The sequence below is a fragment of the Pogoniulus pusillus genome, chromosome 16, assembly GCF_015220805.1.
Source record: "Pogoniulus pusillus isolate bPogPus1 chromosome 16, bPogPus1.pri, whole genome shotgun sequence".
Lineage (NCBI taxonomy): Eukaryota > Metazoa > Chordata > Aves > Piciformes > Lybiidae > Pogoniulus > Pogoniulus pusillus.
The window spans coordinates 8,057,180-8,072,116 of NC_087279.1; the positions used below are offsets into that span (position 1 = coordinate 8,057,180).

The 14,937-nt window shown below is 46.2% G+C and overlaps 1 protein-coding gene across 1 annotated transcript in view; it reads left to right on the forward strand.

Moving 5' to 3' along the window:
* The window catches only part of IQSEC1 (IQ motif and Sec7 domain ArfGEF 1), a 379,541-nt gene that overhangs the window by 59,083 nt on the left and 305,521 nt on the right, over positions 1-14,937 (forward strand). The gene's annotated exons all lie outside the window — the stretch shown is intronic.

A 14,937-nucleotide genomic window follows, 5' to 3' on the forward strand; every position in this document is an offset into this window, starting at 1 on the left:
TAAGTTTGCCATAGCTAAGAAAGCAAAGGGTCTCCTGGGGTGCATTAAGAAGAGTGAGGCCAGTGGGTTGAGTGAGGTTCTCTTCCCCCTCTGCTCTGCCCTAGTGAGGACACATTTGCAGTACTGGATCCAGTTCTGGGCTCCCAGTTCAAGAAAAACAGAACTATTGGAGAGAGTCCAGTGGAGGCTACAAAGATGCTGAAGGATCTGGAGCATCTCTGTGAGGAGGAAAGGCTGAGAGCCCTGGAGCTCTTTGGTCTGCAGAAGAGCAGCCCCAGAGGGGTTCTGATCATTGCTCAGCAAAAGATAAAAGGATACTGACATCAAGAGGATGGGACCAGACTCTTTTCAGTGGTGCCTAGTGACTGGAGAAGGGGCAGTGGGCACAAACTGGAACCCAGGAGGTTCCACCTGAAGAGAAGGAGAAATTTGTTTGGTGCGAGGGTGCTGGAGGCCTGGAGAAGGCTGTCCAGAGGTCCCTTCCTACCCCCACCATGATGGGACCTCGTGGTAGTTTGTTAGCTTGCTGAGGGAGGTCTTTTTCTGTACTGTTAATGAGGAATGTTACAGAGTGAGAGGAGACTAGAAAGCATCAGAAGAGGAACAGTTAATGACTCTGCTTGGGGCTGGAAATACAGGGCAGAGGCCAGGAGTGCAAATCTGTAAATCAGAAGAAGGGAGCTTAGGCATGCTGGAGTGCAAGGAGAGTCAGACTTTGCTGCAGTGAAGTTTGAGAAGTTCCATAATGGTCCAGAGGTGACCTGGATGTTCCAGTAGTAGGGGAACAGTGAGGTTCTTCACGTGATTTTACACACTAAGGAAAGGCAAAAGAAGGTGAAGGAAAGCTGTGAGGAGGACAAATGACATCTGCTCTGATATCTTCAGTTGTGACAGTGAGATTTCTGCATCCTGGAGTTGCAGGGCTCTGGGGTGAGTGCAGCTTTTAAGAAGTGGAAGTGCTGTAACTGAATGTATTGGCAGTAAAAATGAGAGCATCACTGTGGGAATAGTTGTACTTGCCCTATAAACTGGGCTTCTGAACCTCTCTCTCTAAGGAATATATAGAGAAGATGCAAAGTTATTGCACAATCTGGCAGCCAGCTCTGCATTTACTTCTCCATCCTGCCCTTGGCTTGCTGTGCCAAGGGAACGAGAGTCCTTGTGGGAATCAGGGCTTGGATCCTCTGAGCTGGGTTGTGGAACCTTTGGTGTGGCAGAGGGATCTATGTCCATGTCTGTCAACATGATAAATGATCCCTCTCCTTTTAAATAACTGCTGTCAGGGTTTGCTTGGTTTTTAATAGGAGGAGATGAGGTGATTGTAAAAGGTTCCAGAGTGGTTTCTGGCAGGAAGACCTTATCTCAAATGTATGGAACCATGAACGTGCTCTTCCTACAGGCAAATGGATCTACACATGATCTGCTTTCATTTAAGACCATACACTTCTGAACATTAGGACTCAAATCTGTTCCTGTGAATCATGGCACAGAATCTGATATAGCTTTCTAATATTGTAAGGACTTTTAAAACACAAGAACAGCCCAAAACAGCCCCCAAATCCACAATACATCCACAACCTCTGTAGACTTATTGGTTGTGTCTAGGTCAGTGTGAGATGTTGAGGAGTGCTTTGATCTAAAGGAAAAAAAATCTCAATCTATCAATGTCAAGAGATGATTGAAAATGCCAGCAGTGAACTGAGGGAAGAGCAGAGAAGGCAGATAGTGCAGGGATCTCTGAGGCAGTGTTTGAGTAACACTCAGGAAGGATAAAAAAGGTATTTGAAAGAAAGCTTCTAGAAGCTGAATGGATTAGTTGTTAAAACTCTCCTTGAAAGTGGTAATTGTGCTGAAGCTTGTATTTGGGGGACCATGCCAAACACTGTCCCTCCCCAAAAGAACTAACAGGGGAAAAAATAATAACCCTTAAAAAAAAACTGCAAAAACTCAAAGCAAAAAGCCAAAGTGAACAACCACAGCAAAACAAATCACAACCAAAGCCCCCCAGAGCTCAAACTCAAACTAAGCAAACCCAGCAGAAACCTGTAAGGTATTTTTTGGAAGATAAGAACTAGGTTGTGTTGCTCCATCCCATGCCAGAATTACTTCAGGAAATGGTAACTTCAAGATTGCCTCCAGAAGGACATTTATATTGGGGTTGGCTGAGTCAATAACCACTGCAGGTTTTTGGACAGATGGAATCTGATTAATAGCAAGAAAAGCCTTAGCTGTGACTACAGCCATTGTAATTGAAACTGAGGCCTCCAGGCATCCAAAGATCAGCCGAGGATCCTGGCTGTGGCATGTGCTGCTCTCCTAGGGCAGGGTTTTAACTTTTGCATGCAAAGAGCTGATAGTTACAAATGAGAGTGCATCTCAAGAGTTAACTGAGTAGAGGAGATCAAACCATTGAGAGACTAAAAATCTATTCCAATGATTTATAGTGAAATACACACTTGAGTTTGGCTTTGTTGGGTCAGGTTTTCTAAGTTAGTCTACGTTGGAGAAAAGGTTTATAGCAATGGCAGTAAAACTCAGCTGCTTGTTGGTACGTTTGTGTCCACTGAAATCAGGTTGGCTTCAAGGACAGATTAATATGGGTAGCAAAGCATGACTTGGGATGTAAACATCTATTCTAGAGTCATAGAATCAACCAGGTTGGAAAAGGCCCCCAAGATCATCCAGTCCAACCTATCACCCAGCCTTGTCCAAGCAACTAGACCATGGCACTAAGTGCCTCATCCAGGCTTTGCTTGAACACCTCCAGGGATGGTGACTCCGCCACCTCCCTGGGCAGCCCATTCCAATGCCAATCACCCTCTCTGTGAAGAACTTCCTCCTAACATCCAGCCTAGACCTCCCCAGCATGACTTGAGACTGTGTCCCCTTGTTCTGTTGCTGGTTGCCTGGGAGAAGAAACAACCCCACCTGGCTCCAGCCTCCCTTCAGGTAGTTGTGGACAGCAGTGAGGTCCCCCGAGCCTCCTCTTCTCCAGGCTAAACAACCCCAGCTCCCTCAGCATCTCCTCATACCAGCAGTGGTCTGGGAAGTTAAACAGCTCCTGTTGTGTCTCTTCCCAGTAAAGCCTTATTGAGTCCATTGAGAGGAAAATTTCTGTTTCCTGGTGTATCAAGTCATCCTCTTCTTTGGTGCCATGTGAAATACTGGGGCTGTTGATCAACAGCCAGCTGAATGAGAGTCAGCATGTGCCCAGGTGGCCAAGAAGACCAACAGCATCCTGGCCTGGATCAGCAATGATGTAGCCAGCAGGAGCAGGGCAGAGATTGTTTCCTGTACTCAGCTCTAGGGAGGCTGCACCTCAAGCACTGAATTCAGTTTTGGGCCCCTCACTCCAAGAAGGACATGTTGGTGCTGGAGCAGGTCCAGAGAGGGGCAGTGGAACTGATGAAAGGTCTGGAGAACAGGGCTGGTGAGGAGCAGCTCGGGGAGCTGGGATTGTCTAGTGTGGAGAAAAGGAGGCTGAAGGGAGACCACCTAGCTCTCTACAGCTACCTGAAAGAAGGCTGAAGCCAGGTGGGAGTTGGTGTCTTCTCCCAAGGAACAAGTGATGGGACAAGAGGAAATGGCCTCAAGTTGCATGAGGGGAGGTTTAGGTTGGACATTAAAAGAGAATTCTTCCCTGAAAGGGTTCTCAAAGACTGGCACAGACTGCCCATGGAGATGGTTGAATGCCCATCCTTGGAGATGTTTTAAAGAGGCAGAGCTGTGGTGCTGAAGGCCATGGTTTAGCCCCAGCCTCAGTAGAGTTAGAGAATGGTTGGACTGGATGATCATAGAGCTCTTTTCTAGCTGAAATGATTCTGTGGTTCTCACCTGCCAGTGTAGGCCATGAGGTTAACCCAGAGCTTAAGTGTGTTAAAGATTTAATGCTTTTCTTACATCTTAGTGTGGGATCAAGTCTGGGCTCTAATAGCATTCCACTCTTCTCAGAAGATAACTTTACCATTTTAATGACAAATCACTCAGCCTTCCAATAATCTGAGTGTGGAATTCAATGCACAGATGCCTCTTGTGCTGTCAGACTGAAGTGCAGATTACACTGGAAGTCCTCTGGCTTGAATTGCACAGGGAGGTTTCAGCACAGGGCTTTGATTTGCAGTTATTGTTGGATCAATGGCTGAATGAATTCCTGGGATGGGAGGCTGACACCAGCCATGTGCCCCTTAAGTTTTATTGTTTGTTCTTTCCTCCTTACAGTATAAACACTGTGAGCTCTTGTCTGATATGAAAGATAAGTGTGGAGATGTAATGGCCTCCAAAGCCCGAGGATTAAAGGCATAAATTCTTTGGGTAGAAAATTGCTCATTGTTGTTGAAGGCTTCTTGGCTGCTTGCTCTGACTCTAGCTAATCCGTGTATGAATCTAAAATACATCTTGACAACAACCCTCTGCAGACAGATAATTTTATTAAGGAAAATACAAATACTTGATACAAATGAAGGATGAAGCTTGATTTGATCATTTTCTAAATGTTTATGGCTGATGATTGCATGTCTAGAGGCTAAATTGATGATGAAGTGTTCTGCTATGGATATCTTCATGTCCTGGAAAGCATTTAGCTGCCATTAGAGGCAAAGACCTCTATAAGGGAGCATTTTAATTGGAGCCAGGGCTGTGTCCCGTACTTACATCACGGAATCACGTGGTGGTTGGGCTTGGAAGGGACCTCTGGAGATTATCTAGTCCAGCTGCCCTACTAAAGCAGGGCCACCCACAGCAGCTTGCCTTAAACTATTATTGTGAACATCAAATTAAAAAACATCACTCCTTAAGCCCCAGTTTTCAGGACAGTTTTCTTTCTTCTCTGTAAATGGAAAGGCAGTCAGAGATAATGCTGTCTACTGGCTTGCCACTTAAGGTGACTCTTAATTTAAGCTAGAATAATGCCTTCTGTAGATGTATTTAGTAGAGAGGAATCACAGAATGCTAGGTGTTAGAAGGGATCTCTGGAGGTCATTGAGTCCCACTCCTCTGCCAAGGCAGCATCACCTACAGAAGGTCACAGGAACACATCTAAGTAGGCCTTGAAAGTCTCCAGACATGGGGACTCCCACCTTTCTGGGCAGCCTTCTCTCGTACCTTTAAATTAAAGAAGCTCCTCCTCATGTTTAGATGGAACTTCTGATGTTCGAGTTTGTGTCCATTACCTCTTGTCCTGTGCTGGAGACCACTGAGAAGACTCTGACTTCATCCTCCTGACACCCAGCCTTGAAGAATTGATCAGATCCCCCCTCAGTCTGCTCTTCTTCAGACTAAACAGCTCCAACTCTCTCAGCCTTTCCTCCTCACAGAGATGTTCCAGTGCCTTCCTCATCTTTGTAGCCCTCTGCTGTGCCCTTTCCATCAAGTCCCACTCCTTGAACACAGGAGCCTGTCTAATAAAGCTCCTGTGTACTTCTTTAGTCTCCTAAACAATTTTCCTTCTACTTGCTCACAAAGCAAAGGTGGTCACAAGACTGACTTTGATTAGAGGTTTATGATGTTTACTTGTATATTGGCCATTTACTCATCATGGAGTCAACAGAAGGTTAGGGCCTGGAAGGGACCTTAAAAGATCATCCAGACCAACCCCCTGCTAGAGCAGAATCACCTCTACCAGATCACACTGAAATGCATCCAGGTGGGTCTTGAATATCTTCAGAGAAGGAGATCATTCCTCTTTACTTCTGGGGTTAAGTCACCTCCTTAGCCATTCAAAAAAGATCTCACTTGGTTAACTGAGCTGTAAAGAAACCTTTAAATGAGTTTTGAGTGGGAAGTTTCTGATCTGTGAGCTGTAGTAAGGATAGGCAGACCTTCAGAGCAGAGGTGAAATAAGAAGTGGTTTGAAATGTTTTGACTGGAAGGAGTAACAAAGAGGAATTGGCTCATCTGTAAAATGATTACTGCAACCAGAGTGAGATGGTTTTCAAACAGAACAGAAGCAGATGCACTCTTTACAGTTCTGTAATACTGATTATTTTCTTCTGAGCAATTACAAATTAAAATCAGCTTAAGGAGAGGAAAAGATGAAAGCAGGTGAAGTCATAGAATCACAGAATATTTTGGGTTGGAAAGGACATTGAAGGTCATCTACTTCCAACCCCCCCTTGCCATGGGCAGGGACACCTCCTACTTAGACCAGCTTGCTCAAGGCCCCATCCAACCTGGCTTTCAACACTTCCAAGCTTGAAGCCTCCACAGCTTCTCTGGGCAACCTGTTCCATTGCCTCACCTCCTTAGTGGGGAAGAATTTGCTCCAAATGCCTGATCTAAATCCAGCTTCTTCCAGTCTAATGCCTTTACCCCTTGTCTTGTCACTCCATGCCTTGCTAAAATGTCCCTCTCTAGCTCCTTTGTAGCCCCCTCCCAATCCTGCTGAATATACTCAAAATGCTTGTGAGAGAGAGATGATAAGTTCAAGATATTTTAATCAGTTGTCTCTTCATTTTCAAGTCTTTCTTCTGATGCTGACTTTAAGAGCACCCCCGCTTATCAAAGCAAAATATTTACTTCCCTTCCATATGGCTCCTTGGCAGTCTTCTGACTTAGATCATAAGTTGGCTTCGCTGCAGATTCTAATTGCTTGATCTCATGAGATGGGAATTGGTGCTGGACAATTGTGTAGAGCAGGTGGAAGCTGCAGAGCCTGGTTAGCACAGGGATGCCTTGGTCTGGAGGCATTCGTTGCACGAAAGCCTTTGTGCTACATGCTGCAGGGAAGACTGATAAACAGAGCTTCACTCCCCCCTGTGTTCTGCCAGGCTCTAGATCCTGGAGCGTGGCTGATTTTCTGTCCAGCTCTGTAGTGCATATAAAGGGATTGCATTTGGAGTGAGCCTGTCTGTGAGGAAAGTGGCTGCCTAGAAACGGTGAGGCTCATGTGTCATGCACCAGGCTTCTTGGGGAGGTAGGGCAGACAGGATGCTTCTTAACTTACCCTCTAGTTTAATTGCTTCCCCTTCCTGGGATGGACAGAAGAGACCATGGACAGAGACGTGAAACTGTTGGTTCTCAGGCCACTACTGCTTCAGTCTGTATACAGCTAATAAAGGGTCGTGTACACAAATCTTATGAGGAATGGCTGAGAGGGCTGGGGTTGTTCTGCCTGGAGGAGGCCAAAGGGAGACCTCACTGCTCTCTGCAGCTCCCTGAAAGGAGGCTGGAGCCAGGTGGAAATTGGTCTTTTCTCACAGGCATCAAGTCACAGGACAAGAGGAAACAGCTTTAAGTTGCTTAAGGGGGGGCTTAGGTTGGATTTTTAGAACATTTCTTCACAGAAAGGGTTATCAGGTCCTGGAACAGGCTGCCCAGGGAGGTGGTGGAGTTACCATCACTGGGGGTGTGTAAAAGCTGTGTGGGTGTCGTGCTTAGGGAGGCAGTTTACAGAATCACAGGATGGTAAGGGTTGGAAAGAGCCTCGAAAGGTGACCTTGTCCAACCCCCCTGCCAGAGCAGAATCACCCAGATCCGGTCACACAGGAACACAGCCAGGTGGATTTTGAATGTCTTCAGAGAAGCAAACTCCACAACCTCTGAGCAGCCTGCTCCAAAGTCTGTCACCTCACAGTGAAAATATTTTTCCTTATGCTCACACTAGAACCTCCTCTGCTCCAGCTTGCTCCTGTTGCCCTTTGTCTTATCACTGGACATGACTGAGCAGAGCCTGGCTCCATCTTCCCAGCACTGCCCTTCACATCTTTATCAACATGAATGAGGCTGCTCTGGTCCAAGCTAAAGAGACCCAATTTACTGGTCTTAGAGCTCACAATCCCACTACTAACCCCTAAGCTAAGAATCATAGAATCATAGAATCAACCAGGTTGGAAGAGACCTCCAAGATCATCCAGTCCAACCTAGCACCCAGCCCTATCCAGGCAACTAGACCATGGCACTAAGTGCCTCAGCCAGTCTTGTCTTGAAGACCCCCAGGGACGGTGTCTCCACCACCTCCCTGGGCAGCCCATTCCAATGGGAAGTCACTCTCTCTGTGAAGAACTTCTTCCTAACATCCAGCCTATACCTACCCTGGCACAGCTTGAGACTGTGTCCCCTTGTTCTATTGCTGGTTGCCTGGGAGAAGAGGCCACCCCCCACCTGGCTACAATGCCCCTTCAGGTAGTTGTAGACAGTAATAAGATCACCCCTGAGCCTCCTCTTCTCCAGGCTAAACAGGCCCAGCAAGGGATTGGACTTGATAATCACAGAGGTCTCTTTCAACCTTCACAGTTCCATGATATTGTGTTCCTTGAAGAGAAGAGGTGGCACCTGCCTTGCTCTCTCCCAGGAAACACAGGCATTGGGGTGCAGAGGATGCCAGTGTTTCTCCAGTTAGGCAGAAGTGCCTGGAGGTAGCTGCAGCTATGCACGGAGTTGGTGTGTTTGACTGCTTTTGTTAAGTGTGCAGGTGGGGAAGGCCCTGGCAGGCTCTGCAGGCGGTGGGATGATGTAGCATCTGCCCGGTGCAGGAGGAAGCGTGTGGCTCTGCCTCTTGCCGAGCCAACAGATGGCATCTCTAACCTTGATGGAAAGCATGGGCAGAGACTGCAGAGGGGAGGGCTTCTTCTGAAAGCACGGGGCTCTGCATCCTGTCCTTGGCTGAAAGCTCTTCTCAGGCATCTGTAAGCCACTGAAAAGATTGCATCCTGGATGAAAATGATGAGCGCAGAGGGAGGATGCTCCTAGCCCACCTGCTGACCTGCCCGAAGCTCAGCAGCATATGCAACAGAGTGAGGGCTGGGCCATGGAATCAAGCTGGCCTTTTTACCAGTCTCTCATCTGAGATGGCTGGGAGTTTGGAATAGACATTTCTTGGCCAGTAATGGCTGTAGACAGTCCAAGAATAGATCTAACAAGCTCTTTATGGAGACCATATGCCAGTAGCTGCACTTCTGTGGCATTTATCATAGAATATAGTAAGTTTTCTATGGCAGAGAAATCTTTGCTGCTTCTCAGGGATTGAGACAGGCCTGCCTGGGTTTAGCACTTCAGTTTTAAAAGACAGGAGGTGAGAGTGAGGTGGGGGCTGGTCTCTTCTGCCTCATATCAGGTGATAGAACAAGATGGAACAAGTCTTAAGAGGGGCAGCCGAGGTGGTTTAGTTTGGAGAAACGCAGGCCTAGCAGAGAGAGCAATGAGGTCTCCTCTCAGCTTCCTTTTCTCCACACTAACACCCCCAGTTCCCCCAGCTGCTCGTCACCAGTCTTGTTCTTCAGACACTTCAACTGCTTTGCTCTTCTCTGGACCTGCTCCAGCCCCTCAGTGTCCTTCTTGAATACTCTCTTCTGTTTTGCATCCTTGCTACAAGATGTGGCCTCAGCAGTGCCAAGTACAGGGGGACACTCCCTCAGTGGCCACCCTAGATCTTGTGTGCTGTGCTTCCATACAGAGCTCCTGTAGTTGTGTCTGCTCCTGCTGTAGCACAGTAGAGTCACTGCAGTGTTTGCAGCTGTGTCCCTGGGGGGAGTTGCCATAAACCAGTAATCCTCTGTTTACAAGTGCGTGCCCTGGGCTGGTCACAGGGAACAGCTCCAGCAGCATAACTGGTAATTACCTACTGTGTTGCTATGGTATACAGTTGGAATTGGGCACCTGCTGTCTTTCTTTCCCTTTCAAAATGGTGCCTGAAAATGCTGCTTATAGAACCTCCATTGGATTTTGCAGATGGTGATTCATGTGTTTAGCTTTTAACTTGTCTTCGTGATGCCACTTTCATGTGGGAGATGCTGTGCTTTCCTGCATGATCTGCAGTGAGATCCATTAGTCTAAGTACTAGCCCAAATTTAGGGTCTGGATGGTTCTGATAGGAGTTTTAAGCTTTATACTGATGAGTTTTCAACTGAAACTCTTTAGTCCCCAAATCACATATAAACTCTTCCTGCTTTTCTGCAGCCAAATTGTATTGATGGTTTTGTGAGGGTAGGAGCACACAGCATGTGTGAGCAGTGGTGCCCACTGACCTGAAGGGTGTGAAGCATTAAGGGTAATGGAACAGAAAGCTTCCAATCCATCTATCGTAACATGAAACCAGTATTTATAAACTTGGAATTCTACCAAGGAGTACTGTTGTTCTTGTGTCTTGAAGTGCCTGAGAGTCCTGAGCCTTGCACAAAGTTGGTACTGTTATAACTCATGCAGAATTTCTTAGACTCATAGAATCACCTCAGTTAGTGATCTGAGGTCATCCAGTCCAAACGTCACCATGGCCACTGAACCCTGTCCCCAGGTGCCATGGCCACACATGTCATGAGTGCCTCCAGGGATGGTGACTGCCACCTCCCTGAGCAGCCTCTTCCAATGCCTGACCACTGTGGCAGCAAAGAGAGATATCCTAGTATCCAACATAAACCTCCCCTGGTACAACTTGAGGTCGTTTCCTCTTGTTCTATCTTGGAAGTCTCTGCATCCTGTGATGGGTTTGGTTTAATTATGGTGATGAAAAGATGTCTCCTCACTTTGACAGCAGAAGCACTGTACTAATATAAGCAACTGCTGCTCTGTTTTGGAGAAGAGCTGCTCACTTGCTAGAAACAACACGAGGCTGTACATCTAATGAGTATATTGTGAGTAAAAGACAAAAAAGGCTCTCCTTAAAGTGCCAGTGTTGTGGCACTTAGACACTTCTGAGCTACAGTTCATTATGTAATGAGGAGATGCCAGCTTTTGCTGCTACCTCTGCCGAGTTTCTTTTCTGTGCCATAAAGTCTCCAGATAGAAGCATTGTGTGGAGCACCTGTGCTACAAGGACAGGCTGAGGGAGCTTGGGTTGTTCAGCCTTGAGAAGAGAAAGCTCTGAGGGAGACCTAATCGCAGCCTGCCAGTACCTGAAGGGGGCTACAAGAAGGCTGCAGAGGGACTGTTTCCAAAGGCCTGCAGTGACAGGATGAGGGGGAACGGTTTGAAGTTAGAGAACAGTAGATTTCAACTGGATGTTAGGAACAAGTTCTGCAGTGTGAAAGTGGTGGAACGCTGGGACAGGTTGCCCAGGGAAGTGGCTGAGGCCCCATCCCTGAAGGTATTCAAGGTGAGGCTCACAGGGCTCTGGGCAACTTGATCTAGTGGAGGATGTCCCTGCTGATTGCAGGGTGCTTGGACTAGATAACCTTCAAGAGTCCCTTCCAACCTGATGCATTCTGTGAAGTGGAGGTGGATCTGAGTGGCTGCTAGTCCCAGGATAACCTGCCAGGGTTCCTGCCTTGCAGGCCATGATCCCACTCTCAGGACGTGGAGGGAGCCAGACTTCAAACCTACCCACGATGTGAATGCTGTACTCCTGTTCCACTGTAGTGCAGTTTTGTTCCATCACTCATTTTATTTCCACTTAAAAGGATTTCTCATCCATACCTGTTACCAGGGCAGCAGTGTTAGGCTGAAGGGTTTGGGGCAGCAGCTATACAGGCAGACTGTGCTCTGAGCTGCTCAGGGGAAGTACTGCAGCTTTCGGACCTCCTCTAGTTGAAAAAAGCAAACCATGTGGTAAATGCTGCCCCTCTGCTCTCTGTCTGTGCAGTCTCTCAATTACAGCCTCTGTCCAAACGGATTGAGGTGGTGGTTTCCCTGCTGTGCAGGTGTGGTCACTGGGGTGGTGGTGCACAGCCTCCCTTGTGGACTTCTGAGGGCACAAGCTGGTGGGGGTGGCTTGGCTGGGAGCTGGGAGGCTCTTGTGAATAGGATGTGCATCCAGAACAGCAGATGGAGTCATGGTTTAGAACTAGAAGAGGAAGATATACGCTAGTCATAGCAAAGAAATATTTGACACTGAGAGTGGTGAGAGCCTGGCCTGGGTCACCTGGAGTGGTGGCAGAAGCCTTCATCCCTGGAACCATTCCAGGGCAAGTTGTTTGGACCTCTGAGCAACCTGCTGTAGTTGCATGGTGTGCAGACTGCAGCGAGGTTGGGCTAGATGATGTCTAAAGGTCCCTTCCAACCCAAACCATTCTCTGATTTGTGTTTTGAGTTGCTGCTCAGAGCATACACCCATAGAAACCTTAGGCTGAAGCCTGTTAATGCCTGCTCGTGATAGATGTAGTGTCCTGTATGCAGCCATTAATGAATGCTCCCCCACCCCCCTCAAAGCTTTTTGCCTTGAAGGTGATCTCTTCATCTGTATTACAAATGCTGAAAGACTTCATATGCGACAAAAGGACAACCTGTAACAGGTGGAGTTTTCTTCCTTCAGGCAAGTTCTGTGCTCAAAGCAAGGTTTAATCAAATGCATTGATTCTGGCATTGCTCTGTAAAGATTTGGTTCCATTTTCTCCTCTTGTGAAAAAGGAGGATTGTAGAATGCTTCTTTGTATCTGGGTACTGTGTGCTCATATCTGTAGTAGCTCTCCTAAAATAGAGTTAGTTCTTGAGGCTTGCAGTAGGATGTATTTTGGATGGAGTGTGAGTACTTACCATGGAAATTTGACACGGTGTTGTAAACTCTGACTTCTACCCAATTCTTTGTACTGTGACAGGAGAGACATCTCTGAGGAGGTGAGGAGATGGGACTTGGCTTTTTACCGTGTGGGCAGGTGTGAGGCTGGCAAACTCTGTGAAAGCCTTGTTCTCTTGTGGAGCTCTACAGTAAGATTTCAGTCTTGCTTTTGGCTGGTTTTAATACCTCGCCACGTAGAGCAAAATTTCACATCCTGACTGAATCCTGGAGTTTTAAACCTGTTTGCTTCTGTTTCCTACATGATCTGGTTTATAGAACAGTCCTGTAACTCTCCTCGCTGCCTAAATCAAGGATCTGCTGAGCCTGAAGTTGTTGCAGAGACAGTTGAGTATAGGCAGTCTCTATAATATGCCTTAATGGCTCTGAACAACATTTTATTGTGGATGTGATGACTTTCATGAGTCAGATGCAAAGCTGGTCCTGAAGCTGCCTCTGAAAGCAGCTTCACATTGTGTTTTTTCATTTCTAGGTATTGCTCTGAGTGTAAACAACAAATCAGATGGCATCAGACTTTCAGCTTGTTTATTGTAACTTTAAGTGGAGGAAAAAATGGAGAGAATTGAGTATTTCCTCCTGGGGTGAGCCAGGGAGTGGCTAAAGTCTTCCAAGCAAGGACAAGCTATTGAATTAGCTCCACTGCTGAATCTCTGCTGCTCCTGGGATTTCAAGACCCTATCCAAGTGAACACCTAAAATGGGGAAGGGAGCCTCTCATGTTCTTGATTTGCATGGCTTTTCTCTCTCCTGCTTTTCTCAAAGCTTCCTTCAGAATCATGATATTCCTGGCAATGGCTTTCAAAATTTGAGCTCACAACCTCCCACTGAGAACACTTTGAAAAATTGCCAACCAGCTCTGCAACTGGAAGCCAAGATGTGTACTTTATCATTTTCCTGCTGGTTTGTTTAGAGGATGTTGGAAAAGACCATTCCAAGTCTACCAAGGCTGGGGCACATCAGTAGCGTGTTCAAGCCTGATGGACTGTGCAGTACAGATGCTTGCAGCATTCTTCTTTCCAGGCAGAGGTTGATTCACTTTGGGCAACAAAACTTCCCACTATGCAGATTTCTCATCTGGTTTGAAATATACCAGGAACATCCACTTACATTCCTGACTATGGATGTACCTGGCCACCTTTGTGACCCACACTCAGTCTGCTTAGTTGTTCTTCCTGCTGCCCAAGCATCTCTGGGGACAAGTGATGAAATGAATTTTTCCTCTTTCCTTTCAGCCTGTGCATATAAAATAATCCAAACTTTTTTGAGATTGAAGAAGAGAGAACACCAGAGGATGTCATGGGGGAGGGAGAAGAAAATGTCCATTTTTAGTACCTATTTCTATGACAGAGTCTGAAAATTAGATTTTAATACTGTTTGCTTTCCGACATCTATGTCAGGAACTTCTGCTAGCTGTAACCTCTACTGCCTGTAGCATGCTACAAGAGTTGTCACTGGAGGTGGAAGTCATTCCAGCAAGAAAAAGGTCTTTTCTGTTCTCTCTTTCAGTTAAACTAGGGAATGTTCTCTAGTCCCTATAGAAGCACCCCTGTCTTTGATTTTGGTGCTGCTTTATTTTCACTTAAGTACTATAGGCTCCAAGTTCATACCAATGCCCTTTTTATTTGGGTCCCTGGTAAGATTATGACACAGGGTGTTTGGAGGCTTTGCTTTGAAATCTCCTGCTTTGCTCTGTAGGTTTGACCCCTGTGTTTGCTTAGCCCTCTGTTGTGTTTAAGGTTTCTACAGCACTGAAACTGGGATGTTTGGGAACAATAAAGGAAAAGAATTGGGCAAAGAGTTGTAAGTTTTTTTCTGCATTTGGGGTTCAAGCAATGCTGGGAGCTATGTTTCTGCTTCTCTTCAGAGGAGAAAGCCTTTTCAGTGTGGATGACACTGAATTAAATTTCCTTACTTAAAAATATTGGAGGAGAAGCTTTATTTGAGGTTTGAGTGATGAAATTATCTCACCTTGAGAGAAAGATCTTCTTGGTTGATCTTGTCCCACATTTCTGCACGTTTATGAAATGCAGACAAATGTGGGGTTTGAAATGGCTCAGATTGTTTTTATCTGCAAAACTTCCTGAGTAGTGCCTAATAAGCCTGGGGATTAGATACCTAAATAAAGTTGCTCCTGACCTTTTCAGCTAAAAAATGAGGAAAGGCCAACAAAAAAAAAGAAGAAACCAGGTACAAGCTAAATTGCTTCTAGGATAATGTCAGGTGCTGGTGCTTTTCACTTGCAAATATGGAACATAAATCTTTGTTGCTGCTTGTTGTCAGAAGGTCTTTATTGAGGATTCATAGGGTGAAACTGCAATTATTGGCCAGCTTTGGGCTGGGTTCTAACTTCTCAGGTGTTTATTCCACACCTAAGTACTCTGTTTTCTTTTTTTGATCTTATTAGTAGGGAAAGTACAGCAAACCTTAGAAACATGAACTGAAATACAAAGGGGGAGACAATGCCTGAGGAAATTAGGGCTGTTTAGTTTGAAAAGGAGG